The following is a 13,156-nucleotide window of genomic DNA, read 5'->3' as shown; positions in this document are numbered from 1 at the left end:
GCTCGTTCCACCCCACCCCCCGCCTTAATTGGTTCTCCTCCCTTCCAACTGTGTTGAGGCGGGTGGGAACAGCAGGGGGTGAAGGTGCTGTGTTTAAAGAGGTGGAGTTATGCAGATCTAAAACGCGTGGATTGCAGCAGCAGCAAGCCGAAAAGTGCAGGCATGTAAGGGATCTAGAGGTTGACAACATGTCTTCTTAACGGGAGTCCAGGAGCTCATCTCCACAAATGGACCTTTCAGGATCCTTGGGTGGCTCCGTAGTTTGAAACCAATTCTGGTTATCGCTTCTCGGCCTTTTGGCTAAGATCAAGTGTAGTATCTTTTGAAAAGGCAGTTTTGTCCTTGGGCTGCCCTAGTAAATTGATGCATATTACACACTGGTTTGGTGCACTTGTTAGTACGCCAGGTGGCTCATAGAGTTATCTGATGGAAAACATGGCCCTCCAGGATCGAAGTCACTAGGCTGGGTAAGTGTGAGGGCTTTGGAGCAATGTGCCCCAGGAGTAGGCGCCCTGGTGGGAGTCCAAGCTTACTGGGACTGGGAACCCTGGAAAGACTTGGCTTCGTAGCACGCCGCACCTTTGCCAATCATACTTTCAGAGCAACCCCCCCTATTCCTGGCCTCCGGGCTAGGAAGGGGAATTTTTATAAACCCGGTCGGAGGTCCGGTCAGCTTTGGGCTGAGAAACCAACACAGGCTCCAGCTCCACTAGGGTGGCAGCCTAGATGGAAGCTGGGAGCACGAAAACGGCTCTTCTCCGGCTTCGGCTAGGGAGAGCATCGGAGATCCCTGACCCTCGCTGTGGCCTTCTGGCTCGGAGGGATGGGGATGGTTTATTGGGGACCCTCTCCTCCGGGAAGGGTCCACATGAATCCTCGCCTCGTGCGCTGTTTTGGTGTGACTTCGGTCACATTTTTCAGTGCCTTGGATGCAGCTTCAATCAAAAAAATCTGTTCTTATCAGTTTAATATCTGATACGTCCCCTATCTGGGGACCATATATTAAATGGATTTTTAGAACAGGGAGATGGAAAAAGAGCTTGCTCTGTCCACTCAACGCATTGACCTGGTATTGCAGTATCTCCAGGACCGGTGCACCCCTTCTTTAATGCAGTTTCTAAAATCAGAAAGAATTGAATTCAATGTTTTTTGTTCATTTTGCTTGTTTGTCGGATTTTGGGATGGACTCTTTGGCTTTGCTTTTCTTCTCCTCATTGGATTTTTCATGTTCAAAGTTGCAGAAGCCAGATTACAAGCTCATTTTGGTTCAACTTCAGCAACTGTGCATTGCATTGCCATGTAATGTGATGCAATGCTATCTTTCTAGCTCTCCCTTTTTACTTCCTTTTGGATAAACAGACATATTAGGCAAGCATTTTGGAGCTTTCACCTAAATAACTACAGGTGGTGAGATAAGCTGCACAATATAATTGACCTTTCAGTATATTGTTGCACACACACCATCTATTTAGCAAATGCCCTTGTTATCAACAGCAGCCTTTTAAACTCACCTGAGCTAACAGGTATGTGCGCTGGTTACTCTGCTGCGCTTAAAATTTCTTTTTTGGTTTGCTACAATGCCTTTTCTGAAACGTTGTCTCCCTCTGCTGGAACACTGACTTCTTTCATTTAATGCCTGCAGACTATAAAAGAGAACCCAACCCAAAAAGTTTGGTTGATTAGTCTGTGGCATTCTGTTAAACTGTTGCTTATGGCGGTCTCTGTGAGCTTCTCAGCGACATTCAGCCAGCCAGGTATCCTGCCTGCAGTAGATGGAATGTGGCAATGGAACGCTGGCTGCGCGTGTCATAATAGGCTCTGAGCCTTTATATACCTGTGCACAGCAGCAGCCACCTTCAGTCTGCTGCTGGACAGCCAGCAGCAGCAGCAGGAGAGGTATGTAATCAGGAGCCCTCCTGCTAAGGGTAGACAGCTGCTCGTTCCACCCCACCCCCCGCCTTAATTGGTTCTCCTCCCTTCCAACGGTGTTGAGGCGGGTGGGAACAGCAGGGGGTGAAGGTGCTGTGTTTAAAGAGGTGGAGTTATGCAGATCTAAAACGCGTGGATTGCAGCAGCAGCAAGCCGAAAAGTGCAGGCATGTAAGGGATCTAGAGGTTGACAACATGTCTTCTTAACGGGAGTCCAGGAGCTCATCTCCACAAATGGACTTTTCAGGATCCTTGGGTGGCTCCGTAGTTTGAAACCAATTCTGGTTATCGCTTCTCGGCCTTTTGGCTAAGATCAAGTGTAGTATCTGTTCTTATCAGTTTAATATCTGATACGTCCCCTATCTGGGGACCATATATTAAATGGATTTTTAGAACAGGGAGATGGAAAAAGAGCTTGCTCTGTCCACTCCACGCATTGACCTGGTATTGCAGTATCTCCAGGACCGGTGCACCCCTTCTTTAATGCAGTTTCTAAAATCAGAAAGAATTGAATTCAATGTTTTTTGTTCATTTTGCTTGTTTGTCGGATTTTGGGATGGACTCTTTGGCTTTGCTTTTCTTCTCCTCATTGGATTTTTCATGTTCAAAGTTGCAGAAGCCAGATTACAAGCTCATTTTGGTTCAACTTCAGCAACTGTGCATTGCATTGCCATGTAATGTGATGCAATGCTATCTTTCTAGCTCTCCCTTTTTACTTCCTTTTGGATAAACAGACATATTAGGCAAGCATTTTGGAGCTTTCACCTAAATAACTACAGGTGGTGAGATAAGCTGCACAATATAATTGACCTTTCAGTATATTGTTGCACACACACCATCTATTTAGCAAATGCCCTTGTTATCAACAGCAGCCTTTTAAACTCACCTGAGCTAACAGGTATGTGCGCTGGTTACTCTGCTGCGCTTAAAATTTCTTTTTTGGTTTGCTACAATGCCTTTTCTGAAACGTTGTCTCCCTCTGCTGGAACACTGACTTCTTTCATTTAATGCCTGCAGACTATAAAAGAGAACCCAACCCAAAAAGTTTGGTTGATTAGTCTGTGGCATTCTGTTAAACTGTTGCTTATGGCGGTCTCTGTGAGCTTCTCAGCGACATTCAGCCAGCCAGGTATCCTGCCTGCAGTAGATGGAATGTGGCAATGGAACGCTGGCTGCGCGTGTCATAATAGGCTCTGAGCCTTTATATACCTGTGCACAGCAGCAGCCACCTTCAGTCTGCTGCTGGACAGCCAGCAGCAGCAGCAGCAGGAGAGGTATGTAATCAGGAGCCCTCCTGCTAAGGGTAGACAGCTGCTCGTTCCACCCCACCCCCCGCCTTAATTGGTTCTCCTCCCTTCCAACGGTGTTGAGGCGGGTGGGAACAGCAGGGGGTGAAGGTGCTGTGTTTAAAGAGGTGGAGTTATGCAGATCTAAAACGCGTGGATTGCAGCAGCAGCAAGCCGAAAAGTGCAGGCATGTAAGGGATCTAGAGGTTGACAACATGTCTTCTTAACGGGAGTCCAGGAGCTCATCTCCACAAATGGACTTTTCAGGATCCTTGGGTGGCTCCGTAGTTTGAAACCAATTCTGGTTATCGCTTCTCGGCCTTTTGGCTAAGATCAAGTGTAGTATCTGTTCTTATCAGTTTAATATCTGATACGTCCCCTATCTGGGGACCATATATTAAATGGATTTTTAGAACAGGGAGATGGAAAAAGAGCTTGCTCTGTCCACTCCACGCATTGACCTGGTATTGCAGTATCTCCAGGACCGGTGCACCCCTTCTTTAATGCAGTTTCTAAAATCAGAAAGAATTGAATTCAATGTTTTTTGTTCATTTTGCTTGTTTGTCGGATTTTGGGATGGACTCTTTGGCTTTGCTTTTCTTCTCCTCATTGGATTTTTCATGTTCAAAGTTGCAGAAGCCAGATTACAAGCTCATTTTGGTTCAACTTCAGCAACTGTGCATTGCATTGCCATGTAATGTGATGCAATGCTATCTTTCTAGCTCTCCCTTTTTACTTCCTTTTGGATAAACAGACATATTAAGCAAGCATTTTGGAGCTTTCACCTAAATAACTACAGGTGGTGAGATAAGCTGCACAATATAATTGACCTTTCAGTATATTGTTGCACACACACCATCTACTTAGCAAATGCCCTTGTTATCAACAGCAGCCTTTTAAACTCACCTGAGCTAACAGGTATGTGCGCTGGTTACTCTGCTGCGCTTAAAATTTCTTTTTTGGTTTGCTACAATGCCTTTTCTGAAACGTTGTCTCCCTCTGCTGGAACACTGACTTCTTTCATTTAATGCCTGCAGACTATAAAAGAGAACCCAACCCAAAAAGTTTGGTTGATTAGTCTGTGGCATTCTGTTAAACTGTTGCTTATGGCGGTCTCTGTGAGCTTCTCAGCGACATTCAGCCAGCCAGGTATCCTGCCTGCAGTAGATGGAATGTGGCAATGGAACGCTGGCTGCGCGTGTCATAATAGGCTCTGAGCCTTTATATACCTGTGCACAGCAGCAGCCACCTTCAGTCTGCTGCTGGACAGCCAGCAGCAGCAGCAGCAGGAGAGGTATGTAATCAGGAGCCCTCCTGCTAAGGGTAGACAGCTGCTCGTTCCACCCCACCCCCCGCCTTAATTGGTTCTCCTCCCTTCCAACGGTGTTGAGGCGGGTGGGAACAGCAGGGGGTGAAGGTGCTGTGTTTAAAGAGGTGGAGTTATGCAGATCTAAAACGCGTGGATTGCAGCAGCAGCAAGCCGAAAAGTGCAGGCATGTAAGGGATCTAGAGGTTGACAACATGTCTTCTTAACGGGAGTCCAGGAGCTCATCTCCACAAATGGACCTTTCAGGATCCTTGGGTGGCTCCGTAGTTTGAAACCAATTCTGGTTATCGCTTCTCGGCCTTTTGGCTAAGATCAAGTGTAGTATCTTTTGAAAAGGCAGTTTTGTCCTTGGGCTGCCCTAGTAAATTGATGCATATTACACACTGGTTTGGTGCACTTGTTAGTACGCCAGGTGGCTCATAGAGTTATCTGATGGAAAACATGGCCCTCCAGGATCGAAGTCACTAGGCTGGGTAAGTGTGAGGGCTTTGGAGCAATGTGCCCCAGGAGTAGGCGCCCTGGTGGGAGTCCAAGCTTACTGGGACTGGGAACCCCGGAAAGACTTGGCTTCGTAGCACGCCGCACCTTTGCCAATCATACTTTCTGAGCAACCCCCCCTATTCCTGGCCTCCGGGCTAGGAAGGGGAATTTTTATAAACCCGGTCGGAGGTCCGGTCAGCTTTGGGCTGAGAAACCAACACAGGCTCCAGCTCCACTAGGGTGGCAGCCTAGATGGAAGCTGGGAGCACGAAAACGGCTCTTCTCCGGCTTCGGCTAGGGAGAGCATCGGAGATCCCTGACCCTCGCTGTGGCCTTCTGGCTCGGAGGGATGGGGATGGTTTATTGGGGACCCTCTCCTCCGGGAAGGGTCCACATGAATCCTCGCCTCGTGCGCTGTTTTGGTGTGACTTCGGTCACATTTTTCAGTGCCTTGGATGCAGCTTCAATCAAAAAAATCTGTTCTTATCAGTTTAATATCTGATACGTCCCCTATCTGGGGACCATATATTAAATGGATTTTTAGAACAGGGAGATGGAAAAAGAGCTTGCTCTGTCCACTCAACGCATTGACCTGGTATTGCAGTATCTCCAGGACCGGTGCACCCCTTCTTTAATGCAGTTTCTAAAATCAGAAAGAATTGAATTCAATGTTTTTTGTTCATTTTGCTTGTTTGTCGGATTTTGGGATGGACTCTTTGGCTTTGCTTTTCTTCTCCTCATTGGATTTTTCATGTTCAAAGTTGCAGAAGCCAGATTACAAGCTCATTTTGGTTCAACTTCAGCAACTGTGCATTGCATTGCCATGTAATGTGATGCAATGCTATCTTTCTAGCTCTCCCTTTTTACTTCCTTTTGGATAAACAGACATATTAGGCAAGCATTTTGGAGCTTTCACCTAAATAACTACAGGTGGTGAGATAAGCTGCACAATATAATTGACCTTTCAGTATATTGTTGCACACACACCATCTATTTAGCAAATGCCCTTGTTATCAACAGCAGCCTTTTAAACTCACCTGAGCTAACAGGTATGTGCGCTGGTTACTCTGCTGCGCTTAAAATTTCTTTTTTGGTTTGCTACAATGCCTTTTCTGAAACGTTGTCTCCCTCTGCTGGAACACTGACTTCTTTCATTTAATGCCTGCAGACTATAAAAGAGAACCCAACCCAAAAAGTTTGGTTGATTAGTCTGTGGCATTCTGTTAAACTGTTGCTTATGGCGGTCTCTGTGAGCTTCTCAGCGACATTCAGCCAGCCAGGTATCCTGCCTGCAGTAGATGGAATGTGGCAATGGAACGCTGGCTGCGCGTGTCATAATAGGCTCTGAGCCTTTATATACCTGTGCACAGCAGCAGCCACCTTCAGTCTGCTGCTGGACAGCCAGCAGCAGCAGCAGGAGAGGTATGTAATCAGGAGCCCTCCTGCTAAGGGTAGACAGCTGCTCGTTCCACCCCACCCCCCGCCTTAATTGGTTCTCCTCCCTTCCAACGGTGTTGAGGCGGGTGGGAACAGCAGGGGGTGAAGGTGCTGTGTTTAAAGAGGTGGAGTTATGCAGATCTAAAACGCGTGGATTGCAGCAGCAGCAAGCCGAAAAGTGCAGGCATGTAAGGGATCTAGAGGTTGACAACATGTCTTCTTAACGGGAGTCCAGGAGCTCATCTCAACAAATGGACTTTTCAGGATCCTTGGGTGGCTCCGTAGTTTGAAACCAATTCTGGTTATCGCTTCTCGGCCTTTTGGCTAAGATCAAGTGTAGTATCTGTTCTTATCAGTTTAATATCTGATACGTCCCCTATCTGGGGACCATATATTAAATGGATTTTTAGAACAGGGAGATGGAAAAAGAGCTTGCTCTGTCCACTCCACGCATTGACCTGGTATTGCAGTATCTCCAGGACCGGTGCACCCCTTCTTTAATGCAGTTTCTAAAATCAGAAAGAATTGAATTCAATGTTTTTTGTTCATTTTGCTTGTTTGTCGGATTTTGGGATGGACTCTTTGGCTTTGCTTTTCTTCTCCTCATTGGATTTTTCATGTTCAAAGTTGCAGAAGCCAGATTACAAGCTCATTTTGGTTCAACTTCAGCAACTGTGCATTGCATTGCCATGTAATGTGATGCAATGCTATCTTTCTAGCTCTCCCTTTTTACTTCCTTTTGGATAAACAGACATATTAGGCAAGCATTTTGGAGCTTTCACCTAAATAACTACAGGTGGTGAGATAAGCTGCACAATATAATTGACCTTTCAGTATATTGTTGCACACACACCATCTATTTAGCAAATGCCCTTGTTATCAACAGCAGCCTTTTAAACTCACCTGAGCTAACAGGTATGTGCGCTGGTTACTCTGCTGCGCTTAAAATTTCTTTTTTGGTTTGCTACAATGCCTTTTCTGAAACGTTGTCTCCCTCTGCTGGAACACTGACTTCTTTCATTTAATGCCTGCAGACTATAAAAGAGAACCCAACCCAAAAAGTTTGGTTGATTAGTCTGTGGCATTCTGTTAAACTGTTGCTTATGGCGGTCTCTGTGAGCTTCTCAGCGACATTCAGCCAGCCAGGTATCCTGCCTGCAGTAGATGGAATGTGGCAATGGAACGCTGGCTGCGCGTGTCATAATAGGCTCTGAGCCTTTATATACCTGTGCACAGCAGCAGCCACCTTCAGTCTGCTGCTGGACAGCCAGCAGCAGCAGCAGCAGGAGAGGTATGTAATCAGGAGCCCTCCTGCTAAGGGTAGACAGCTGCTCGTTCCACCCCACCCCCCGCCTTAATTGGTTCTCCTCCCTTCCAACGGTGTTGAGGCGGGTGGGAACAGCAGGGGGTGAAGGTGCTGTGTTTAAAGAGGTGGAGTTATGCAGATCTAAAACGCGTGGATTGCAGCAGCAGCAAGCCGAAAAGTGCAGGCATGTAAGGGATCTAGAGGTTGACAACATGTCTTCTTAACGGGAGTCCAGGAGCTCATCTCCACAAATGGACTTTTCAGGATCCTTGGGTGGCTCCGTAGTTTGAAACCAATTCTGGTTATCGCTTCTCGGCCTTTTGGCTAAGATCAAGTGTAGTATCTGTTCTTATCAGTTTAATATCTGATACGTCCCCTATCTGGGGACCATATATTAAATGGATTTTTAGAACAGGGAGATGGAAAAAGAGCTTGCTCTGTCCACTCCACGCATTGACCTGGTATTGCAGTATCTCCAGGACCGGTGCACCCATTCTTTAATGCAGTTTCTAAAATCAGAAAGAATTGAATTCAATGTTTTTTGTTCATTTTGCTTGTTTGTCGGATTTTGGGATGGACTCTTTGGCTTTGCTTTTCTTCTCCTCATTGGATTTTTCATGTTCAAAGTTGCAGAAGCCAGATTACAAGCTCATTTTGGTTCAACTTCAGCAACTGTGCATTGCATTGCCATGTAATGTGATGCAATGCTATCTTTCTAGCTCTCCCTTTTTACTTCCTTTTGGATAAACAGACATATTAGGCAAGCATTTTGGAGCTTTCACCTAAATAACTACAGGTGGTGAGATAAGCTGCACAATATAATTGACCTTTCAGTATATTGTTGCACACACACCATCTATTTAGCAAATGCCCTTGTTATCAACAGCAGCCTTTTAAACTCACCTGAGCTAACAGGTATGTGCGCTGGTTACTCTGCTGCGCTTAAAATTTCTTTTTTGGTTTGCTACAATGCCTTTTCTGAAACGTTGTCTCCCTCTGCTGGAACACTGACTTCTTTCATTTAATGCCTGCAGACTATAAAAGAGAACCCAACCCAAAAAGTTTGGTTGATTAGTCTGTGGCATTCTGTTAAACTGTTGCTTATGGCGGTCTCTGTGAGCTTCTCAGCGACATTCAGCCAGCCAGGTATCCTGCCTGCAGTAGATGGAATGTGGCAATGGAACGCTGGCTGCGCGTGTCATAATAGGCTCTGAGCCTTTATATACCTGTGCACAGCAGCAGCCACCTTCAGTCTGCTGCTGGACAGCCAGCAGCAGCAGCAGCAGGAGAGGTATGTAATCAGGAGCCCTCCTGCTAAGGGTAGACAGTTGCTCGTTCCACCCCACCCCCCGCCTTAATTGGTTCTCCTCCCTTCCAACGGTGTTGAGGCGGGTGGGAACAGCAGGGGGTGAAGGTGCTGTGTTTAAAGAGGTGGAGTTATGCAGATCTAAAACGCGTGGATTGCAGCAGCAGCAAGCCGAAAAGTGCAGGCATGTAAGGGATCTAGAGGTTGACAACATGTCTTCTTAACGGGAGTCCAGGAGCTCATCTCCACAAATGGACTTTTCAGGATCCTTGGGTGGCTCCGTAGTTTGAAACCAATTCTGGTTATCGCTTCTCGGCCTTTTGGCTAAGATCAAGTGTAGTATCTGTTCTTATCAGTTTAATATCTGATACGTCCCCTATCTGGGGACCATATATTAAATGGATTTTTAGAACAGGGAGATGGAAAAAGAGCTTGCTCTGTCCACTCCACGCATTGACCTGGTATTGCAGTATCTCCAGGACCGGTGCACCCCTTCTTTAATGCAGTTTCTAAAATCAGAAAGAATTGAATTCAATGTTTTTTGTTCATTTTGCTTGTTTGTCGGATTTTGGGATGGACTCTTTGGCTTTGCTTTTCTTCTCCTCATTGGATTTTTCATGTTCAAAGTTGCAGAAGCCAGATTACAAGCTCATTTTGGTTCAACTTCAGCAACTGTGCATTGCATTGCCATGTAATGTGATGCAATGCTATCTTTCTAGCTCTCCCTTTTTACTTCCTTTTGGATAAACAGACATATTAGGCAAGCATTTTGGAGCTTTCACCTAAATAACTACAGGTGGTGAGATAAGCTGCACAATATAATTGACCTTTCAGTATATTGTTGCACACACACCATCTATTTAGCAAATGCCCTTGTTATCAACAGCAGCCTTTTAAACTCACCTGAGCTAACAGGTATGTGCGCTGGTTACTCTGCTGCGCTTAAAATTTCTTTTTTGGTTTGCTACAATGCCTTTTCTGAAACGTTGTCTCCCTCTGCTGGAGCACTGACTTCTTTCATTTAATGCCTGCAGACTATAAAAGAGAACCCAACCCAAAAAGTTTGGTTGATTAGTCTGTGGCATTCTGTTAAACTGTTGCTTATGGCGGTCTCTGTGAGCTTCTCAGCGACATTCAGCCAGCCAGGTATCCTGCCTGCAGTAGATGGAATGTGGCAATGGAACGCTGGCTGCGCGTGTCATAATAGGCTCTGAGCCTTTATATACCTGTGCACAGCAGCAGCCACCTTCAGTCTGCTGCTGGACAGCCAGCAGCAGCAGCAGCAGGAGAGGTATGTAATCAGGAGCCCTCCTGCTAAGGGTAGACAGCTGCTCGTTCCACCCCACCCCCCGCCTTAATTGGTTCTCCTCCCTTCCAACGGTGTTGAGGCGGGTGGGAACAGCAGGGGGTGAAGGTGCTGTGTTTAAAGAGGTGGAGTTATGCAGATCTAAAACGCGTGGATTGCAGCAGCAGCAAGCCGAAAAGTGCAGGCATGTAAGGGATCTAGAGGTTGACAACATGTCTTCTTAACGGGAGTCCAGGAGCTCATCTCCACAAATGGACTTTTCAGGATCCTTGGGTGGCTCCGTAGTTTGAAACCAATTCTGGTTATCGCTTCTCGGCCTTTTGGCTAAGATCAAGTGTAGTATCTTTCGAAAAGGCGGTTTTGGATGTTGGCCGCCCTAGTAGATTGATACATTATGGACACTGGGGTTTAGGCGCTTGTTAGTACGCCAGGTGGCTAATATAGTCATCTGGTGGAAAGCATGGCCCCCCAGGATCGACGCCATTGGGCCGGGGAAGATCGAAAGCCCGAAGTGTGAAGTGCCCCAGGAGTGGTGACCCTGGGGTGCCTTAACTCACTGGGATTGGGAACCCCACTTGAGTTTATGGCACATTTGCACTAGCACTTCAATATTTCTTTCTTCACACACACCCTTATTCCGGGCCTTCTGGCCTTAGGATGGGGAATTTTTCAATTCCCGGTCGAAGGTCCGGGCAGTATTATACTGTGAAACCTTCACTATTTATTTAATTTTTTTTTGTCACTGTGTGTCCACTTTTTCACGTGTGTCCACGTCCTTACTAGGATTTTGTCGGGATGCGGTTCCCTTACGGGTTCCTCTCTTGGCAGGTCTAGGGGGGGAGTGTGTGGCCATCAGGTTCCGCTCCCCCCTGAACCCCCCTGGCTCTCCTCTTTCGGGAGGAGAGCGTTGTTGGCTCCCCTCTTCCGGGAGGGGAGCACAGTCTTTGGCTCCCAGTGCCTTGCTCGGGTGAGAACTCGGGCAGGTATTGAGGGTAAGATTGGGTCGCCTCTGGCTCCGGCTGGAGGTGGCTATTTGTCCCTGTGCCTCGCTGTGGCCTTCTGGCTCGGAGGGACGGGGAATGGTTTGGGGGACCCTTCTCCTTTTGGAGAGGGTTTCAAGAAGACCAGCATCCTAGTGCACTTTTTTTTGTGGCACTTGTCACTTTTTTAAGCGCACTCGGGTTTTGTACACGAATTCGGGCTTTCGAAAAAAAAAAAAAAAAAATCTGTTCTTATCAGTTTAATATCTGATACGTCCCATATCTGGGGACCATATAATAAATGGATTTTTAGAACAGGGAGATGGAAAAAGAGCTTGCTCTGTCCACTCCACGCATTGACCTGGTATTGCAGTATCTCCAGGACCGGTGCACCCCTTCTTTAATGCAGTTTCTAAAATCAGAAAGAATTGAATTCAATGTTTTTTGTTCATTTTGCTTGTTTGTCGGATTTTGGGATGGAATCTTTGGCTTTGCTTTTCTTCTCCTCACTGGATTTTTCATGTTCAAAGTTGCAGAAGCCAGATTACAAGCTCATTTTGGTTCAACTTCAGCAACTGTGCATTGCATTGCCATGTAATGTGATGCAATGCTATCTTTCTAGCTCTCCCTTTTTACTTCCTTTTGGATAAACAGACATATTAGGCAAGCATTTTGGAGCTTTCACCTAAATAACTACAGGTGGTGAGATAAGCTGCACAATATAATTGACCTTTCAGTATATTGTTGCACACACACCATCTATTTAGCAAATGCCCTTGTTATCAACAGCAGCCTTTTAAACTCACCTGAGCTAACAGGTATGTGCGCTGGTTACTCTGCTGCGCTTAAAATTTCTTTTTTGGTTTGCTACAATGCCTTTTCTGAAACGTTGTCTCCCTCTGCTGGAACACTGACTTCTTTCATTTAATGCCTGCAGACTATAAAAGAGAACCCAACCCAAAAAGTTTGGTTGATTAGTCTGTGGCATTCTGTTAAACTGTTGCTTATGGCGGTCTCTGTGAGCTTCTCAGCGACATTCAGCCAGCCAGGTATCCTGCCTGCAGTAGATGGAATGTGGCAATGGAACGCTGGCTGCGCGTGTCATAATAGGCTCTGAGCCTTTATATACCTGTGCACAGCAGCAGCCACCTTCAGTCTGCTGCTGGACAGCCAGCAGCAGCAGCAGCAGGAGAGGTATGTAATCAGGAGCCCTCCTGCTAAGGGTAGACAGCTGCTCGTTCCACCCCACCCCCCGCCTTAATTGGTTCTCCTCCCTTCCAATGGTGTTGAGGCAGGTGGGAACAGCAGGGGGTGAAGGTGCTGTGTTTAAAGAGGTGGAGTTATGCAGATCTAAAACGCGTGGATTGCAGCAGCAGCAAGCCGAAAAGTGCAGGCATGTAAGGGATCTAGAGGTTGACAACATGTCTTCTTAACGGGAGTCCAGGAGCTCATCTCCACAAATGGACTTTTCAGGATCCTTGGGTGGCTCCGTAGTTTGAAACCAATTCTGGTTATCGCTTCTCGGCCTTTTGGCTAAGATCAAGTGTAGTATCTTTCGAAAAGGCGGTTTTGGATGTTGGCCGCCCTAGTAGATTGATACATTATGCACACTGGGGTTTAGGCGCTTGTTAGTACGCCAGGTGGCTAATATAGTCATCTGGTGGAAAGCATGGCCCCCCAGGATCGACGCCATTGGGCCGGGGAAGATCGAAAGCCCGAAGTGTGAAGTGCCCCAGGAGTGGTGACCCTGGGGTGCCTTAACTCACTGGGATTGGGAACCCCACTTGAGTTTATGGCACA

The 13,156-nt window shown here is 46.7% G+C and overlaps 8 non-coding genes and 4 pseudogenes across 8 annotated transcripts; all 12 read left to right on the top strand.

The window, feature by feature from the left end:
- Nucleotides 1-280: 280 nt before the first annotated feature.
- LOC141180029 (U2 spliceosomal RNA) lies at nucleotides 281-396 on the top strand (annotated as a pseudogene).
- A 524-nt stretch (nucleotides 397-920) lies between these two features.
- On the top strand, nucleotides 921-1,103 carry LOC141179750 (U2 spliceosomal RNA). The gene has a single exon (XR_012255728.1). It is a non-coding gene; the product is annotated as a U2 spliceosomal RNA (small nuclear RNA).
- A 1,112-nt stretch (nucleotides 1,104-2,215) lies between these two features.
- Nucleotides 2,216-2,406, top strand: LOC141179157 (U2 spliceosomal RNA). Its single transcript, XR_012255198.1, has one exon. It is a non-coding gene; the product is annotated as a U2 spliceosomal RNA (small nuclear RNA).
- A 1,115-nt stretch (nucleotides 2,407-3,521) lies between these two features.
- On the top strand, nucleotides 3,522-3,712 carry LOC141179156 (U2 spliceosomal RNA). The gene has a single exon (XR_012255197.1). It is a non-coding gene; the product is annotated as a U2 spliceosomal RNA (small nuclear RNA).
- A 1,115-nt stretch (nucleotides 3,713-4,827) lies between these two features.
- LOC141180028 (U2 spliceosomal RNA) lies at nucleotides 4,828-4,943 on the top strand (annotated as a pseudogene).
- A 524-nt stretch (nucleotides 4,944-5,467) lies between these two features.
- Nucleotides 5,468-5,650, top strand: LOC141179749 (U2 spliceosomal RNA). Its single transcript, XR_012255727.1, has one exon. It is a non-coding gene; the product is annotated as a U2 spliceosomal RNA (small nuclear RNA).
- Nucleotides 5,651-6,762: 1,112 nt separating this feature from the next.
- On the top strand, nucleotides 6,763-6,953 carry LOC141179155 (U2 spliceosomal RNA). The gene has a single exon (XR_012255196.1). It is a non-coding gene; the product is annotated as a U2 spliceosomal RNA (small nuclear RNA).
- Nucleotides 6,954-8,068: 1,115 nt separating this feature from the next.
- Nucleotides 8,069-8,259, top strand: LOC141179392 (U2 spliceosomal RNA). The gene has a single exon (XR_012255411.1). It is a non-coding gene; the product is annotated as a U2 spliceosomal RNA (small nuclear RNA).
- A 1,115-nt stretch (nucleotides 8,260-9,374) lies between these two features.
- Nucleotides 9,375-9,565, top strand: LOC141179154 (U2 spliceosomal RNA). The gene has a single exon (XR_012255195.1). It is a non-coding gene; the product is annotated as a U2 spliceosomal RNA (small nuclear RNA).
- A 1,115-nt stretch (nucleotides 9,566-10,680) lies between these two features.
- On the top strand, nucleotides 10,681-10,772 carry LOC141180123 (U2 spliceosomal RNA; annotated as a pseudogene).
- A 799-nt stretch (nucleotides 10,773-11,571) lies between these two features.
- On the top strand, nucleotides 11,572-11,754 carry LOC141179977 (U2 spliceosomal RNA). Its single transcript, XR_012255886.1, has one exon. It is a non-coding gene; the product is annotated as a U2 spliceosomal RNA (small nuclear RNA).
- A 1,115-nt stretch (nucleotides 11,755-12,869) lies between these two features.
- Nucleotides 12,870-12,961, top strand: LOC141180104 (U2 spliceosomal RNA; annotated as a pseudogene).
- Nucleotides 12,962-13,156: the final 195 nt, after the last annotated feature.

This window comes from Phyllobates terribilis, unplaced genomic scaffold, assembly GCF_046119375.1.
Source record: "Phyllobates terribilis strain yellow unplaced genomic scaffold, ASM4611937v1 Scaffold_30__1_contigs__length_15301838, whole genome shotgun sequence".
In the NCBI taxonomy this organism is placed as follows: domain Eukaryota; kingdom Metazoa; phylum Chordata; class Amphibia; order Anura; family Dendrobatidae; genus Phyllobates; species Phyllobates terribilis.
The sequence above is the reverse complement of the archived record's forward strand: the minus strand, read 5'-3'. Positions and strand labels throughout refer to the sequence as shown.